This window comes from Lathamus discolor, chromosome 2 (assembly GCF_037157495.1).
Source record: "Lathamus discolor isolate bLatDis1 chromosome 2, bLatDis1.hap1, whole genome shotgun sequence".
NCBI lineage: Eukaryota > Metazoa > Chordata > Aves > Psittaciformes > Psittacidae > Lathamus > Lathamus discolor.
The window spans coordinates 15,416,866-15,433,481 of NC_088885.1; the positions used below are offsets into that span (position 1 = coordinate 15,416,866).

General features: G+C 39.3%; 1 protein-coding gene across 8 annotated transcripts in view; it reads right to left on the reverse strand.

Annotated features, from left to right (window-relative positions):
- The window catches only part of OSBPL3 (oxysterol binding protein like 3), a 127,615-nt gene that overhangs the window by 95,434 nt on the left and 15,565 nt on the right, over positions 1-16,616 (reverse strand). For all 8 annotated transcript variants that reach the window (XM_065665872.1, XM_065665876.1, XM_065665875.1 and 5 more), the window contains one exon: positions 7,408-7,533. The gene's annotated coding sequence lies outside the window, so the exon portion shown is untranslated. The remainder of the gene's footprint in view (positions 1-7,407; positions 7,534-16,616) is intronic.

The window sequence follows — 16,616 nt, forward strand, 5'->3', positions numbered from 1 at the left end:
ACAAAACTCCAAGGTAACCAAAAGTCCAAGTTAACAAAAAGTCCATGGTAAACAAAAGTGCAAGGTAACAAAAACTCCAAGATAACCAAAACTCCAAGGTAACCAAACTTCCATGGTAACCAAAAGTCCAAGGTATACTCAAGTCTAAGGTAACCAAAAGTCTAAGCTAAGCTGACAGTGTAAGGTAAACTAAACTCTACGCAAAGCTAAACCCTAAGCTGAACTAAACTCTAAGTTAAGCTGAAGTCTAAGGTAACCAAAAGTCCAAGGTAACCAAAAGCCCAAAGTAATCAAAAATCCAAGGTAACCTAAACAATAAGCTAAGCTGAAGTCTAAGCTAAACTAAAGCCTAAGGTAACCAAAAGCCTAAGGTAACCAAAAGTCTAAGGTAACAAAAACTCTGAGCTAAGATAACGTCTCAGCTAACCTGAAAGTTTAAGGTAAACTAAACTCTAAGCTAAACTTAAGTCTAAGGTAACCAAAAGTCCAAGGTAACCAAAAGTCCAAGGTAACCAAAAGTCCAAGGTGACCGAAACTCTAAGGTAACCAAAAGTAGCAGCTAAGCTAAAGTCTAAGGTAAAGTCTCAGGTAAGATGAAAGTGAAAGGTAACCTAAACTCCAAGCTAAATGTAAGTCTAAGCTAATCTAAAGTCTAAGCTAAGCTAAAGTCTGATCTAAGCTAAAGTCTAAGGTAACCAAAAGTCCAAGGTAAACAAAACACCAAGGTAATCAAAACTCCAATGTAACCAAAATTCCAAGGTAATCAAAAGCCTAAGGTACCCAAAAGTCCAAGGTACCCAAAAGTCCAAGGTACCCAAAAGTCCAAGGTAACCTCAAGTCTAAGGTAACCTCAAGTCTAAGGTACACAAAAGTCCAAGGTAACCAAAAGACCAAGGTAACCAAAAGTCCAAGGTAACAAAAAGTCGCAGCTAAGCTAAAGTCTCAGGTAAGCTGCAAGTGTAAGGTAACCTAAACACTAAGCTAAACTGAAACTCTAAGCTAAGCTAAAGTCTGAACTAAGCTAAAGTCTAAAGTAAATTAAAGCCTAAGGTAATTAAAAGTCCAAGGTACCCAAAAGTCCAAGGTAACCAAAAGTCCAAGGTACCCAAAAGACCAAGGTAACAAAAACTCTGAGCTAAGATAACGTCTCAGCTAACCTGAAAGTTTAAGGTAAACTAAACTCTAAGCTAAACTTAAGTCTAAGGTAACCAAAAGTCTAAGGTAACCAAAAGTCAAAGGTAACCAAAAGTCTAAGGTAACCAAAAGTAGCAGCTAAGCTAAAGTCTAAGGTAATGTCTCAGGTAAGATGAAAGTGAAAGGTAACCTAAACTCCAAGCTAAATGTAAGTCTAAGCTAAGCTAAAGTCTGAGCTAAGCTAAAGTCTAAGGTAACCAAAAGTCCAAGGTAACCAAAAGTCCAAGGTAACCAAAATTCCAAGGTAATCAAAAGCTTAAGGTAAACAAAAGCCTAAGGTACCCAAAAGTTGCATCTAAGCTAAAGGCTCAGGTAAGCTGCAAGTGTAAGGTAACCTAAACACTAAGCTAAACTGAAAGTCTAAGCTAAGCTAAAGTCTGAACTAAGCTAAAGTCTAAACTAAACTAAAGCCTAAGGTAACTAAAACTCCAAGGTAACCAAAAGTCCAAGGTAACCAAAAGTCTAAGGTAACCAAAAGTGTAAGTGAAGCTAAAGTTTAAGGTAACAAAAACTCTGAGCTAAGATAACGTCTCAGCTAACCTGAAAGTTTAAGGTAACCAAAAGTCCAAGGTAACCAAAAGTCCAAGGTAACCGAAACTCTAAGGTAACCAAAAGTAGCAGCTAAGCTAAAGTCTAAGGTAAAGTCTCAGGTAAGATGAAAGTGAAAGGTAACCTAAACTCAAAGCTAAATGTAAGTCTAAGCTAATCTAAAGTCTAAGCTAAGCTAAAGTCTGATCTAAGCTAAAGTCTAAGGTAACCAAAAGTCCAAGGTAAACAAAACACCAAGGTAATCAAAACTCCAATGTAACCAAAATTCCAAGGTAATCAAAAGCCTAAGGTAACCAGAATTCCAAGGTACACAAAACTCCAAGGTACCCAAAACCCTAAGGTACCCAAAAGTCCAAGGTAACCAAAAGTAGCAGCTAAGCTAAAGTCTAAGGAAAAGTCTCAGGTAAGATGAAAGTGAAAGGTAACCTAAACTCTAAGCTAAATGTAAGTCTAAGCTAAGCTAAAGTCCAAGGTAAACAAAACACCAAGGTAATCAAAACTCCAATGTAACCAAAATTCCAAGGTACCCAAAAGTCCAAGGTACCCAAAAGTCCAAGGTACCCAAAAGTCCAAGGTACCCAAAAGTCCAAGGTACCCAAAAGTCCAAGGTAACAAAAGCTCTGAGCTAAGATAACGTCTCAGCTAACCTGAAAGTTTAAGCTAAACTTAAGTCTAAGGTAACCAAAAGTCTAAGGTAACCAAAAGTCTAAGGTAACCAAAAGTCTAAGGTAACCAAAAGTCAAATTTAAACAAAACACCAAGGTAATCAAAACTCCAATGTAACCAAAATTCCAAGGTAATCAAAAGCCTAAGGTAAACAAAAGTCTAAGGTACTCAAAATTCCAAGGTACCCAAAAGTCCAAGGTACCCAAAAGCCCAAGGTACCCAAAAGTCCAAGGTAACCAAAAGAAGCAGCTAAGCTAAAGTCTAACGTAAAGTCTCAGGTGAGATGAAAGGGAAAGGTAACCTAAACTCTAAGCTAAATGTAAGTCTAAGCTAATCTAAAGTCTAAGGTAAGCTAAAGTCTGAACTAAACTGAAGTCTAAACTAAACTAAAACTCCAAGGTACCCAAAAGTCCAAGGTACCCAAAAGTCCAAGGTACCCAAAAGTCCAAGGTAACAAAAGCTCTGAGCTAAGATAACGTCTCAGCTAACCTGAAAGTTTAAGCTAAACTTAAGCCTATGGTAACCAAAAGTCTAAGGTAACCAAAAGTCTAAGGTAACCAAAAGTCTAAGGTAACCAAAAGTCTAAGGTAACCAAAAGTCCAATTTAAACAAAACACCAAGGTAATCAAAACTCCAATGTAACCAAAATTCCAAGGTAATCAAAAGCCTAAGGTAAGCAAAAGTCTAAGGTAAACAAAACTCCAAGGTACCCAAAAGTCCAAGGTACCCAAAAGTCCAAGGTACCCAAAAGTCCAAGGTACCCAAAAGTCCAAGGTACCCAAAAGTCCAAGGTACCCAAAAGTCGCAGCTAAGCTAAAGTCTCAGGTAAGCTGCAAGTGTAAGGTAACCTAAACACTAAGCTAAACTGAAAGTGTAAGCTAAGCTAAAGTCTGAACTAAGCTAAAGTCTAAACTTAACGAAAGCCTAAGGTAACTAAAACTCCAAGGTAACCAAAACTCCAAGGTAACCAAAAGTCCAAGGTAACCAAAAGTCCAACGTAACCTCAAAGCTAAGGTAACCAAATGTCTAAGGTAACATGAAGTCTAAGCTAAGCTAAAGTCTGAACTAAACTGAAGTCTAAACTAAACTAAAACTCCAAGGTACCCAAAAGTCCAAGGTACCCAAAAGTCCAAGGTAACCAAAAGTAGCAGCTAAGCTAAAGTCTAAGGTAAAGTCTCAGGTGAGATTAAAGGGAAAGGTAACCTAAACTCTAAGCTAAATGTAAGTCTAAGCTAATCTAAAGTCTAAGCTAAGCTAAAGTCTAAGCTAAGCTAAAGTCCAAGGTAACCAAAAGTCCAAGGTAAAAAAAACACCAAGGTAATCAAAACTCCCATGTAACCAAAATTCCAAGGTAATCAAAAGCTTAAGGTAAACAAAAGTCTAAGGTACCCAAAAGTCCAAGGTACCCAAAAGTCCAGGATAACCTCAAGTCTAAGGTACCAAAAATTCTAAGGTACCCAAAAGTCCAAGGTAACAAAAGCTCTGAGCTAAGATAACGTCTCAGCTAACCTGAAAGTTTAAGGTAAACTAAACTCTAAGCTAAATTTAAGTCTAAGGTAACCAAAAGTCCAAGGTAACCAAAAGTCCAAGGTAACCAAAAGTCCAAGGTAACCAAAAGTAGCAGCTAAGCTAAAGTCTAAGGTAAAGTCTCAGGTAAGATGAAAGTGAAAGGTAACCTAAACTCAAAGCTAAATGTAAGTCTAAGCTAATCTAAAGTCTAAGCTAAGCTAAAGTCTGATCTAAGCTAAAGTCTAAGGTAACCAAAAGTCCAAGGTAAACAAAACACTAAGGTAATCAAAACTCCAATGTAACCAAAATTCCAAGGTAATCAAAAGCCTAAGGTAACCAAAATTCCAAGGTACCCAAAAGTCCAAGGTACCCAAAAGTCCAAGGTACCCAAAAGCCTAAGGTACCCAAAAGTCTCAGGTAAGCTGCAAGTGTAAGGTAACCTAAACACTAAGCTAAACTTAAAGTCTATGCTATGCTAAAGTCTGAACTAAGCTAAAGTCTAAACTAAACTAAAGCCTAAGGTACCCAAAAGTCCAAGGTACCCAAAAGTCCAAGGTAACCTCAAGTCCAAGGTACCCAAAAGTCCAAAGTAACCTCAAGTCCAAGGTACCCAAAAGTCGCAGCTAAACTAAAGTCTCAGGTAATCTGCAAGTGTAAGGTAACCTAAACAGTAAGCTATACTGAAAGTCTAAACTAAGCTAAAGTCTGAACTAAGCTAAAGTCTAAACTTAACGAAAGCCTAAGGTAACTAAAACTCCAAGGTAACCAAAAGTCCAAGGTAACCAAAAGTTTAAGGTAACCTCAAATCTAAAGTAACCAAAAGTCTAAGGTAACATAAAGTCTAAGGTAAGCTGAAGTCTAAAGTAAAATAAAGTCTAAGCTAAGGTCAAGTCAAAGTTAAGCTGAAGTCTAAGCTAACGTAAACTAAGATAAAAGAACTTTATTTATAAATAAATAAAATACTCTTTCCACCCTGTAGCCTTACTTGTGTCTGAGTTGTTTCTGAATGGAATGGAATAGTGTGGAATGGTACAGAATGAGATGTAATGGGATGGGATGGGATGGAATGGAACTGGATGGGATGGAACGGAGTAGAATAGGATGGGATGTGGTGGGGTGGGGTGGAATGATGGGACGCGATACCCATTCAATGCCTTCAACTAGCGCAGGGCTGGGAAGAAGTGTCCTCTGGTATTTCCTCAGCATGTACTGTTAGGGAAAGAAGGAAGCGGAGAGAAAAAGATTGGAACTTGGAAGAGACCTACAATGACCATCAAGTGCAACTTCTTGACCACTTCAGGGCTGGCCAAAAGTTAACGCACGTTATGAAGGGTGTTTTCCAAATGCCTCTGAAACACTGATGGGCTCAGGGCACTGGTCACCTCTCTAGGATGTCTGTTCCAGTAAAGATGTCATCATTATACAACTCATTGTGAGCGCAGCGAATGGAACAAAATACAACAGAAGAGAATGGAACATAATAGAGCAGAACAGGATAGCTATGATGTCTTATGCATACAGAATAGTAGAATAGTTAGGATTAGAAAGATCATCTAATTCCAACCCCTTTTCATGGGCAGGGTCACTACACATTAAACCATGTCATCCAAGACTCCATCCAGTCTGATCCTGAACACTGCCAGGTGTGGAGCATTCACAACATTTTTGGGCAACCAATTCCAGTGCCTCACTACCCACACAGTAAAGAACTTCTTTCTTATATCTAATCTAAATTTCTCCTGTTTAAGTTTAAACCATTGTCCCTTGTCCTGTCACTACAGTCCCTTGATGAAGAGTCCCTCTCCAGCATCCCTATAGGCCCCCTTCAGATACTGGAAGGCTGCTATGAGGTCTCCACGCAGCCTTCCCTTCTCCAGGCTCAACAGCCTAAATTTTCTCAGCCTATCTTCATACGGGAGGTGCTCCAGCCCCCTGATCATCCTCATGGCCCTCCTCTGGACTTGTTCCAACAGCTCCACATCCTTCTTACGTTGAGGACTCCAGAACTTTACACAGTGCCCCAAGTGGGGTCTCACAAGAGCAGAATAGAGCTAAGTAAAGGTATTTTCTCCTCCTTGCTCTTTTCTCTGGCTCTTTTCCAGTTTCTGATCTATAGAATTTGAAAATACAAAGATTCAGCATTTGTGCCTGCTACATACTTCAGTTTTCATAACTCATCTCCAGCTTCCCCCAGGAAAGTCAGTCCTACTGGGAAATATAAAGCTCACTGTTTTATTTCACTGGGAAATATACCTGTTACAAGCTCACAATAGAAACTGTGAGAGATTTAGCAAAAAACAAAACAAAACCCAAAAAACAAACAAACAAACAAAAAACCCACCGAGCTTGAAGCAGTGAGAAAGCCTACACAAACACATGTATAAGTATGATGGGAAATTAGTGCAGGAAGCAGTGCTGAGTTCTGCTGTACAGGTAAGAGATCCACATAAGCTTTTTAATTTCAAAACATTAGTTCATATACACTAACAGTCTTTAAGAACTGCACAGTTCAGAACATCCAGCCTTTCTTCCACAGCTCCAAGCAAGTATACGACTGAGATGGATGTAAGACCTACAACATCCTGTATGTCCTATGTGCCCTATAGTACTAATTTAATGCCTGTAGGTTAAAAAGACCAAGAACATGCTGACAAAAAAAAACCAACTCAGTTTAAAATGCAGCACAAGCAGCTTGCCGGGAAGCTCAAGTGCATTATCAACATCCTTACCCCAAAACCAAAAATTGTTAAGTATGCAGGATGCACTATGAGCACATTTCCATGCTATCAGAGAAGGTAAAACACCAAAAGTGCCATGACTGGCGGTATGACTTGGGACAGAATTTTTTCCTAATGACAGACTTCACAATCACTGAACACTCAGGTAAAAACTGCCTCCACCAGCAACATAAGAACATTTTTCAATATCACTGGTAACAATCTCAACCCTGCTGAAGTCCTATATTGGGCTGCAGTCTATAGAGAGCTTTTCCGGATGAGACACTACACAGGGTGGTACAGCAGGTGAGACAGTCTGTTCCTGACCTGGTAGGTAACCAGTGGAAACCCCAAAGCCTAGGATTAAATGGAACCCAAAGACAGCAGCACACCCTAACAAATGTTATTTTTCCACAGTTCCCTCAAGAGTAACACAGCACTGGGGTATTTTTGAACAATTACCCTCATCTCAGCAGAAGATTACATTAGCACAGCCCCAGGTTTCCATTTCCTTGCTACATCCTTCAGTTCTTCCAAATATAGAATTAGGCACAATGTATCATCCCAAAAGGGTACTGAAGTGTTGACTCTATGCCAGCTACAGCCCTCTTTCCATTCTCTTATCAATGGAGTGACTCTTCATAGCAGGAAGCTTCTTGCACAGCTTCTTTCATTATGTTTCCTCTAGGCTGAAACAGGCTCCATATCAATTTAACTTCTACTTTCCCACAGGAAAGGTACCACATCCATGATATAAAGAAGACTGACTTACAGTGAATCGGTAATCTTTCAGTACCAACTATGAAGATTCCAAATCTCCTCTTCTTTTACAGCAATGAAACTCTGAGCAATTCCATTAAGCAAGATGTGGCAAGCTCACACAACTCTTGTGATGGATCTGAAAAACAAAATAAGAAATAAAACTTCCTGCTGTATTGTCCTTTCATACCTGGTAAGCACAAGGAAGATCAAGAGGACAATATATAAATATCTGGAAAAAAAAAATTACCTTTTTTTTTTGTGTGCCCCCTACCCTCCCTCCTCCCTGCCCCCCAAAAATAATTCCCTAAAGTACAGCATCAAGAGCTATATCTTCCTCTCCTGAAAGAACCATACTAGAAGTTCAGGTTCTCAACATTCTCCTATATAAGTAAGCGACTAAGTCTTAGTCTACTAACACGCTAGCAGAGCAATGCATTTTTAACGGAAAACTTTCTTGCCCCAAGGATCCAGAATTCTGCACAAGTGTGTAACTCTGAGGGTGTAGGGAACCCACACAAACATCCTGTCAGCACAGAGAAAGAAAAAGGCTGCACAGGAAGAGACGTCAGAGGTACTATTCTTTGACAAACTCATACCACTATTCAACTGTTGCTTTGAAGAAACCAACACGCAGTTCTGACATTTAGTCCAGTGCACTTTTTCTGAAGTCTATTCAAGTTTATAGTTTTAGCAGCCTACAGGAGGACTTCTCTGCGCAGTATTAACACTACCAAATAAATCACGACAAAGTTTAATGTGCTCAGTTGGAGCTCACTAGTTTAGCCTCTACATTCATGGTTCTTCAATTATTTCATTTGAATTTGTGTTCTACTGAGTCAGTAGATACCCAAATCAGCTTGATGATAATCTTTCCAAAAGTCTGTAATCAACACCAGGCACACCAGTATCTGGGTACCACATACTCACTATTTATAAAAAAAGGACATCAGTAAGCTTCCTCCTATGCTCTGAGACTTTTGTGATCTTTCTTCAAGATCAATATGAGAAACAGAATTCCTCAAACTATTTGTACCCTAGATTGAACACTGCTATTCATTGTTATAATTTAACTTTTTGCTTAGTTATTATTTCTATGTGCTGTCAACAAATCACACATCATTTCAGTAATGGAACTAAATTCTTCTGCATTTCTTGAATTATTGATATTACTGCATTGGTTTAGTATTTTTTGAAGTGTTAGCATATTTTCCAAGGAAAAAAAAGTAATTTTCCCTGTTTTCACCTTACTGAGCTTTGAGCAAGATCTGCCTTCTCCTATCAGTTGTCTACATTTAATAATTCCTAATTTCATGTTTACACTCAATGCCTTGCTGCTTCTTTTTGTTACATTCCTCAAAATGCCACCACCCCCAGCTAGTCTGAAGTCCAAGCTTCTGTGATTTAATTTCAGGATTAGTTTTTAATGTATAAACTTGTGTATTTTTAATAATCCAAAATAAAGGGTGGAAGTTTTTAAAACTAGAGTAAGAAAAGATATGTGATGTGATAACTTGGATATTTTAGATTAATCTAAGGTTCTTTTGTTTGTGCTGCCTTTTAAGATTACAGACCCAATAAGAGCTTATTGACATTTTTAGCCTGTAGGAGCATGCAGTGGGCAGACACAGCTGAAATAATAACATATTTGAGTGGTGAACCAGCTTTACGATTTTATTACTCAGACTTTCCCAAATCTATGGCTGGCATTTTTCCCAGTAACTCACAAATTAAGCTGTTCTATATTTGAAACTTCCAACTAATCATATCCTAAAAAACTTCTCCTGTTTAAAGCAACAAAATCACCCTACAATAAGCCTTCATCTGAAAAACAGTGCCTGTAATTCTTTGTGTTATTTGTATGAACAATGCAAGAGTAATATTAAAAAAAAATCTGATATACATTATAGACAATCACATTTGTTATCAGGAGTATATTACATAACACACTGAAATAGCAGGGACCCCAGAGGAACCCCAAAGGAAAGTGACAGATACGAAGAACCACAACCTAATATTCTCCTTTACTAGGCACATGAGGCCATCAGCAGTGCTGTGCTAACTTCAAACACACATGTTGGCATAAAATAAAATAAAAATATAAATCGTAGATTCACAGAATGATTTTCATTGAAAGGATGTGAAGCTCACCCAGTTCCAACCCCCTGCCATGGGCAGGGACACCTTCCACTAGACTGGGTTGCTCCAAGCCTCTTCCAACCTGGCCTTGAACACTGCCAGGGATGGGGCAGCCACAGCTTCTCTGGGCAACTTGCGCCAGTGCCTCACCACTCTCACAGTGAGGATTTTCTTCCTAACATCTAATCTTAATCTACCCTCTTTCAGTTTAAAACTGTTCCCTGTTGTCCTGTCACTACATGTTCTTGTAAAAAGCCCCTCTAAAAAAAATATATATTAAAAATAAGTAAATCACTAACCCCCCAAAAAGCAAGAAAAATAATTGACCTTTTCAACACAGCCCACCAGGTCAGACCTTACGCAGCAACTCCACATGCTGAGGGACAGGAAAGGGCGGTTGTCATTTCCACCATTTCAATCTTAAAGCCTTTATCAAGCTAAGAGTTACCCAAAACAATAACTAGAATTTTCCACTTAATTATGCAGCCCCCTGTGTATGAGCTCAATGTTGTCTTCACGACTGCAGAATCCATGAACTCCATGCTATGCAGGACAAGCCAAACGCAGGGGCCTTATTTTTGACTGGTGTTTCTAAAGGTATCAGAGAGCTGAGGCTTGTATCAACCACTGAGTCACCCCATAAAGCCACCTAATGCCTTTGTTGTTTCACAATCTTCCCACATTTTTGCATACACAGGAAGTCTTCCTCCTCCCAGAAAGAAATTTTACCTGCAACTTGCTGGTCCAAAACAGGTTTCATGTTCCACGGTACTCCCCAGATCACTGGGTTGCAGGGACCTAGTCTGGTTAGTGAGCATAAGGATGCACCCATATGACATTTTGTTTCCTAATATTTTGCAATACACATGCATACTTTCTAAAAATCATCTGGGAAATTCAGACCAGGTTAACTGCACTGCTGATAGATTCAAAACTTTTATTTTTTGTGCCAGTGAAGTAAAAAATTAATCCACTCTTGTAGAGACATACAAGCATTAGAAAAAAATCTATAGCCTGCTATGTTGGAATAGAAGGATAAATTGAACAATAAACATATCCCACAGGGGGTGACTACAGCTCATGTGAGCATCTTAGAGGGATGCTCATTTAATGCAGAAGAGAGAAAATTAATTATTTGGTACCCAAGGAAAAGAAGAATGAACATTCAATAATTGACCTTTTAACAACTCTACAACACATCCATTAAGCTGTTTTGTACTGTATTAGTTCCAAAGAAGCTACACATTTCTGAGTATTTCTGGAAGAGCCTACCAGAAGCTTAACAACAACCTGATCTGCCAATAGTGTAATTTGGTGTAAATCTGCAACAAGCAGATTTCCTGAGGAGGAACCAGCCAATCCTCTCTCTTCGCAAAGTTAGCCATTTATTTCTGCTGCAACAGCTACTAAAACCAGTAACAACATGACTACAGCATACATGAATGTATGAAATTAATCCAGTTAATAACTAATCAGGAAAAATGACAGATTTTTAGCCACACTGTTTGCTGAACCAGTTGACCACATGAAGGTTCTGCCAGCATACAGGAGATGAAAAGAGTATATGAGGCAACTGTAGACAAGAGAGTAGAGCAGAACTACCCCTTTCAGAAGCAACACAGGATTATGCTGGTTTACACAAAAAATGGAACTAGGAACAGTGATAGAGAATGTAAGAAAGCAAGTGATTTGTCCAAAACAATCTGCAACAGACATGCCTTCTAAGATTTAGAGTTCCATGAATGAGGCAAAGGCTAACAGTCATGCCTAGTCTGATTGAAACCAAATATTAAAATCTTGTAGTTTGCCTGATGGATAAGCTAGTTAAAAGTGTTATTATATAGTGTTAGCTTTAACTGCTCTGAGCTAAATATAGCCTCCAGAATTTAACAGCTCCCCCTCAGCTTTTCTGTCTTTCCAGGAGGGAAAAACCTTTCCCATTGGAAAAAGCACACATGCACATTACCACAGAGAAGCAGGAAGCAAATCACTAAGATGATTACGTTAAGAGTCTCCAACACTCATTCAGAACTCTTACTTTCAGGAGACCCATTGCTTTCCTGTTCCACCCCTCTGGTTCCAATTACAGCAGGTGACGGAGCACACATACCTGCACCTTTTCAAACGAAGACATTTTGTTGCTTTATTAGCAGACTACCAAATCTTGCTCACCCCATGTTTCCACTCAAGATGTTGCCTTTACCAGCAAGCTGCCCTGGTACCCACACACTCCTTGTGCTGCTTTGCTAGACACCACAGCGGAGGAAGAGAAAAAGCAAGCATCCTGCACACACAGCCTGACCCTTCCCTGCAGCTACTGTTTTGGCATAACATATGAGGGGTTCCAAAGTCTGCAATGGCAGCAGACACTGCAGCACCCCAATAAAGGTTTGAAACAAGTTTGCTCTTCTGCCTTCTTATACCAAATAAAGATTTAAAGAAAATTAAGGAAGAGTTCTACATAGCAGGCTTCAGTTTCTCTCTCTGAGCTGTGGGTTCCAGGCAGAAAAAATTGTCTGACAGCTAGAAATGTGTTCTACGGATTTAGCACTTCTGTTCGTTCACCTCTGGTTTAGAGCTCATTATGGAACTGAATGATTTTTCTGCAATCTGCCAATTTCCTATTTTCCCCAAACCATCACCTGCTTGTGAACCTCCACCTATTTTCTCTCTGGTTTCATCCATCTTCTTTTCTTTACTGAGCTGAACTCTTAATTTTTTAGAGTTATGGTCTTTTATCATCCTTGTCTTTGGTGAGGAAAAGAATAACACAACTTATAGAAAAGAAAGTATTTATCAGAACATAGAAATTGCTGAATGCCAGGAAACAGGCCAGCTGAGATGCCAGGATTGCCTGTGTTAGAGCTGAACATGCACACCAGCTGGAACACCAGCTGGAAGACCAGCTGGAAGTCTGCCAGGAAATACCAAATACACTGAACATGACCAAAGGTAGAACATGACCATGCCACAGCTTTTCCTGTCCTCTGGCCTACCATTTCTGAGGTGCACACCAGGCTGAATAGAACAGGTTAAAGGAACTATGTCCATTTGTTGCTTAAGAGAGATTTTAAAAGTGACGCTGCTCTGGATTAAAACATCCATGCTCTACTCCTTACTGAGCTGCTGCAGAACAGAAAGGCTCCCTGCTGTCAGTGCAGGCATACACAGATTTCATTTACCAACTTCTGATAAAGCACAAAATCACGACACTCATTGCCATCAGGATTTTTCCTTTCGGTAACAAACCAAAATGTGAATAAATAGCACCAAAAATAGGGCTGAATATTGGAGGCACTTTGCATATTACACCCATCACTCTTACACATGGCATTTTTATGACCAACAATCACAACAGCCTATCTAGCACAGATGAGTGCTTAAAAAAAACCCTCCACAACAATATACACAACATCATGCATCTACAACAGATAAATATACTCTTAGTTCTGTGTTAACTGTCATGAATCAGAATTGAGTGACCTAGAACTCCATGGGGCTCTTCCTAATTGAGTGGTTCCCGCTCTCAGGCAGTGGCAGCCACGTAAAGGCACACATCTCAAGCATCAAACAACCTCTCACCCTCTTCCCACATTTAAAACCCTCATGTAAGGTGCAGCAAGTAGAGACACCCCACATGCTGCTTTTGAGAAATTAGTAGAAAAACCCACATAAGTGGAAGGATGGAAGAACAGTGGAGATCAGCCAGAGCAATCATGGCATTAGTCTGGGAAAGTATACAGGCTAAGGTAGCATCACATAACTGTCCACTCAGCCTGGAACTGCAGATTAGCAGGACAGAAAAAAATACCAGAAAAAGGTAATTTGTTTTCTTGCCACGAGTAATACCAGAGATGTTTGAGCTCCAAAATTTGAACACCTATGTAAGTATATCCCTTCTTTTCCTCTTAGTCTCATGTATACACAAAAAACCACAACAAAGAAAAAAGTACTTCATCAGCCTCGGGTCAGGACAGTTGAGGCCTAAACATCCCCAATACTTTCACAGAAGCCTTAATTAAAAAGCAGCTATGGTAAAACAATAAGATCCATCAGTATATATACACTATCCTTCCAGGATCCACCAGAACAAATTTATCCAATCCTGCAGAAGCAGCAACCTATTCATACTAAGTTTACTCAGAAAAATTTCCCTGCAGAAAACAAATAAATAGATATGGCCAGTTATGATGTCTACAAATCTAGAATCTATTTACCAGATGCTTTTCCCTACATCTGGACCTACAAAATTGCCTCGGCTGTAGCAATAGCTGCTGAAAACATATCAACACTTACTACTGTATCTGTGACTTTATTGGGAAAGAAAAAGATATATAAATATTTTCAGTGAAATATACATATTCACTTAGCTTGATTTATGTTTATAAAACATATTAAGTCATTTAAGTGAATGCTTTTGCAATCTGATCAAACGATTCACATATGCCACCTTTCCCCTCCCTCCTTGCACTTTATGTATTTCCCTGCTGATCTGAAGCTACATTCTTTCTGGGTGTTCAAGATTACTTAAGATACAGTCAAAGAACAGAAGCAGGGGGACAGAATCTAGGTATTATTTATATGGCAGAACTTCAAACAATTGATCCAGCTGTATTTCAAGGGATTTGATAAAGAAGCATTAAAATAAAGAGGAGAGAGAAAGATAGGTGAAACACTACTCAGAATCACTGAGCAGGACTCTCCTGCTGATGAACTCTCATCCAAGAGGCCTTTAGGACAGAGTGACACACCCAAGGAGGGATCTACAGATGAAAGCGAGACATGAGAGTAGTTGGGCACCCACACCATCTCCACATCTACCCTCTCTGCACTAGCAAAGGAAAATGGCGATACGGCCAAGAAGGACTCTTACCTCTGATCATTTGAGAAAGGACTGAAAGTTCAACCACAGATGGGAGCAGGGGTGAGGCAGACAAGTAGTCTGCCTGGTAAACAGGCATGACCAGATAAAACATTGTGAAGTACTTGCAGTATAGCCCTCTTTTAAAGTACACAAAACTAATGAACTTGAACTAAATAAAAGGCTAGATATCACAGGGACAACAGAGTCTTACTGCCAAACACGTGCTGAAATATACATGCTATTCAGAAAAGCCAGCAGAGGTAGGGGCAGTACATATCTACGTCACTTAAAAACTGTGATAAACCGTCCAAACACGCCTTTACAGAAGAAAATACATAATCCAACTGGGTCCAAAAAAAAGCACCTGAAAAAAAGATCAGCCTTGCTCGGAGTGCTGAGAGTCTGCAGCAGATTCCAAGAAGTCATGGAATTTTGGGGCTGGTATGGATTTTATTTTGTCAGAATGAAAAATACCACAGTGAATTGGGCTTTACAGGAGATTAATTTCTCTGACTCAAGCGAGTAATAAGCAAAAGGAACTAGTTTAAGTAGTCAGGTGGACTGAGGAATTCAGACTGTCTGAAAATGCTGAGCTGCTGCTTCATTAAATGTGCAGAAACAAATCTGGAAAAGCCTCACGGGATGCAGTATGCGGTAGACAACCTGCAAGAGGAAACAGGATTAACTAGATAAATAGCTTCTCCACAGCTCCCAAAATGCCAGGGAAGGAGTTGACTAAAGAAGTTGCACTTCGTATGTTAAAGAACAGAATACAGATAAAACTTTCCAAAAATTGATTTAAAAGAACTTTAAAAAAAGTTCATCAACAACACATTAAAACTAAGTGAAGAAGCAACCTGGCAGTGAAAATTTCTTAGCAAAGAAACAAAGACAGGATGTCTACTATGAAACAGGCCTGGAAACTTATCACAACCTGCATAAAATCAAAAGTAACAGCTTCCTGAGCGTGAGTTGAGGAAACCAGATAATACTGCCATAGACTTCTGCAATAAAAGGCAGATTAAATTATACACCTAGTTGCAAACATAGCTTTAATGAATTCTCACATTACTGTGCCTACTTCACCTCTAGCCAATACAGACATTTAAACTCCGTAATCTATACTTCTAAAGCGGACAGAGAGTGGGACATATTCTGTGATACAGGAGAGCAAACATAATACCTGCCTCTAGAGTTGGAAGTGAGAGGAGAAAAGCCAAAAGGAATTAGCCCTACCACAATCAGTAACATGCAGGATTTCAGAGACAGAGTCAGAAGGAAATACCAAAGTCAACGGTAACAGATTAGTTTTTTACAAAAGACAAGAAGAACTCTGGATCTCTCATCTGAAGCTGACAACAGCTGCATTAAAAACAAAAATAACAAAGCTGGCAATAATCTTATCTAGTAGAAGAATTGCAAAGTGACTAAGTAGCTGGCCACAGAAAAAAATATCAAGCTGGGCACAGATCATGGGAAAAGGTTGCCAAGAATTATCTTGGGGCTAGTTTTATTTTATAGTACTACTAGCGGCAAGGGAATGAACGTATCAAACAGTACTGAGGCATCCCTGATGCACCAAACAACTAGAACACCAGGTGAGATGAACCACATGAACAGAAGCAGTACCAAGAAATGCAGTTCATCACTCCTGAAGGCAAGGTCAAGATGCAAGGAGTAAGACAAGGAGAAATTTTTCTGACATCTGCAGTGACCAAGGAGGAAAAGGTACAAACATATATGAACTGACTACATATTCACTCCATTACCAGTCTGACGAAGGACTGTAAAGAGAAAAAACCTATCCCTGACAAAGAAAGACATTTCCTACAAAGACATATAGGGAAGCATTAAAAAAGTCATTGTGTATGGCCCTTCCAGCATTTAAACTAATCAGGAAACAAAACATATCACCTGAAATACACCTGAGATCAATGCAAGATCATGCAAGATTGACAGCAGAATATTGTCCTGAAGTGAATACCACGAGCATACGCAGTCAGCCCCATCACAAGATTTTCTGCATCTCTTCAAGTCTAAATGCAAGTTTCCTAAAATGACTGGGGAAAAGGGAGAGTCTCCCCACATGAACAAAGCAAAAAGTTAACCAGTTGACAAAGACTCAGGGGGAATACAGATACTCTTATAAACACTGAGATAAAATACCAATTTCAGACAGGTGTACAAAGTAGTCGTGGATACATTCAGCCAAAATCCTG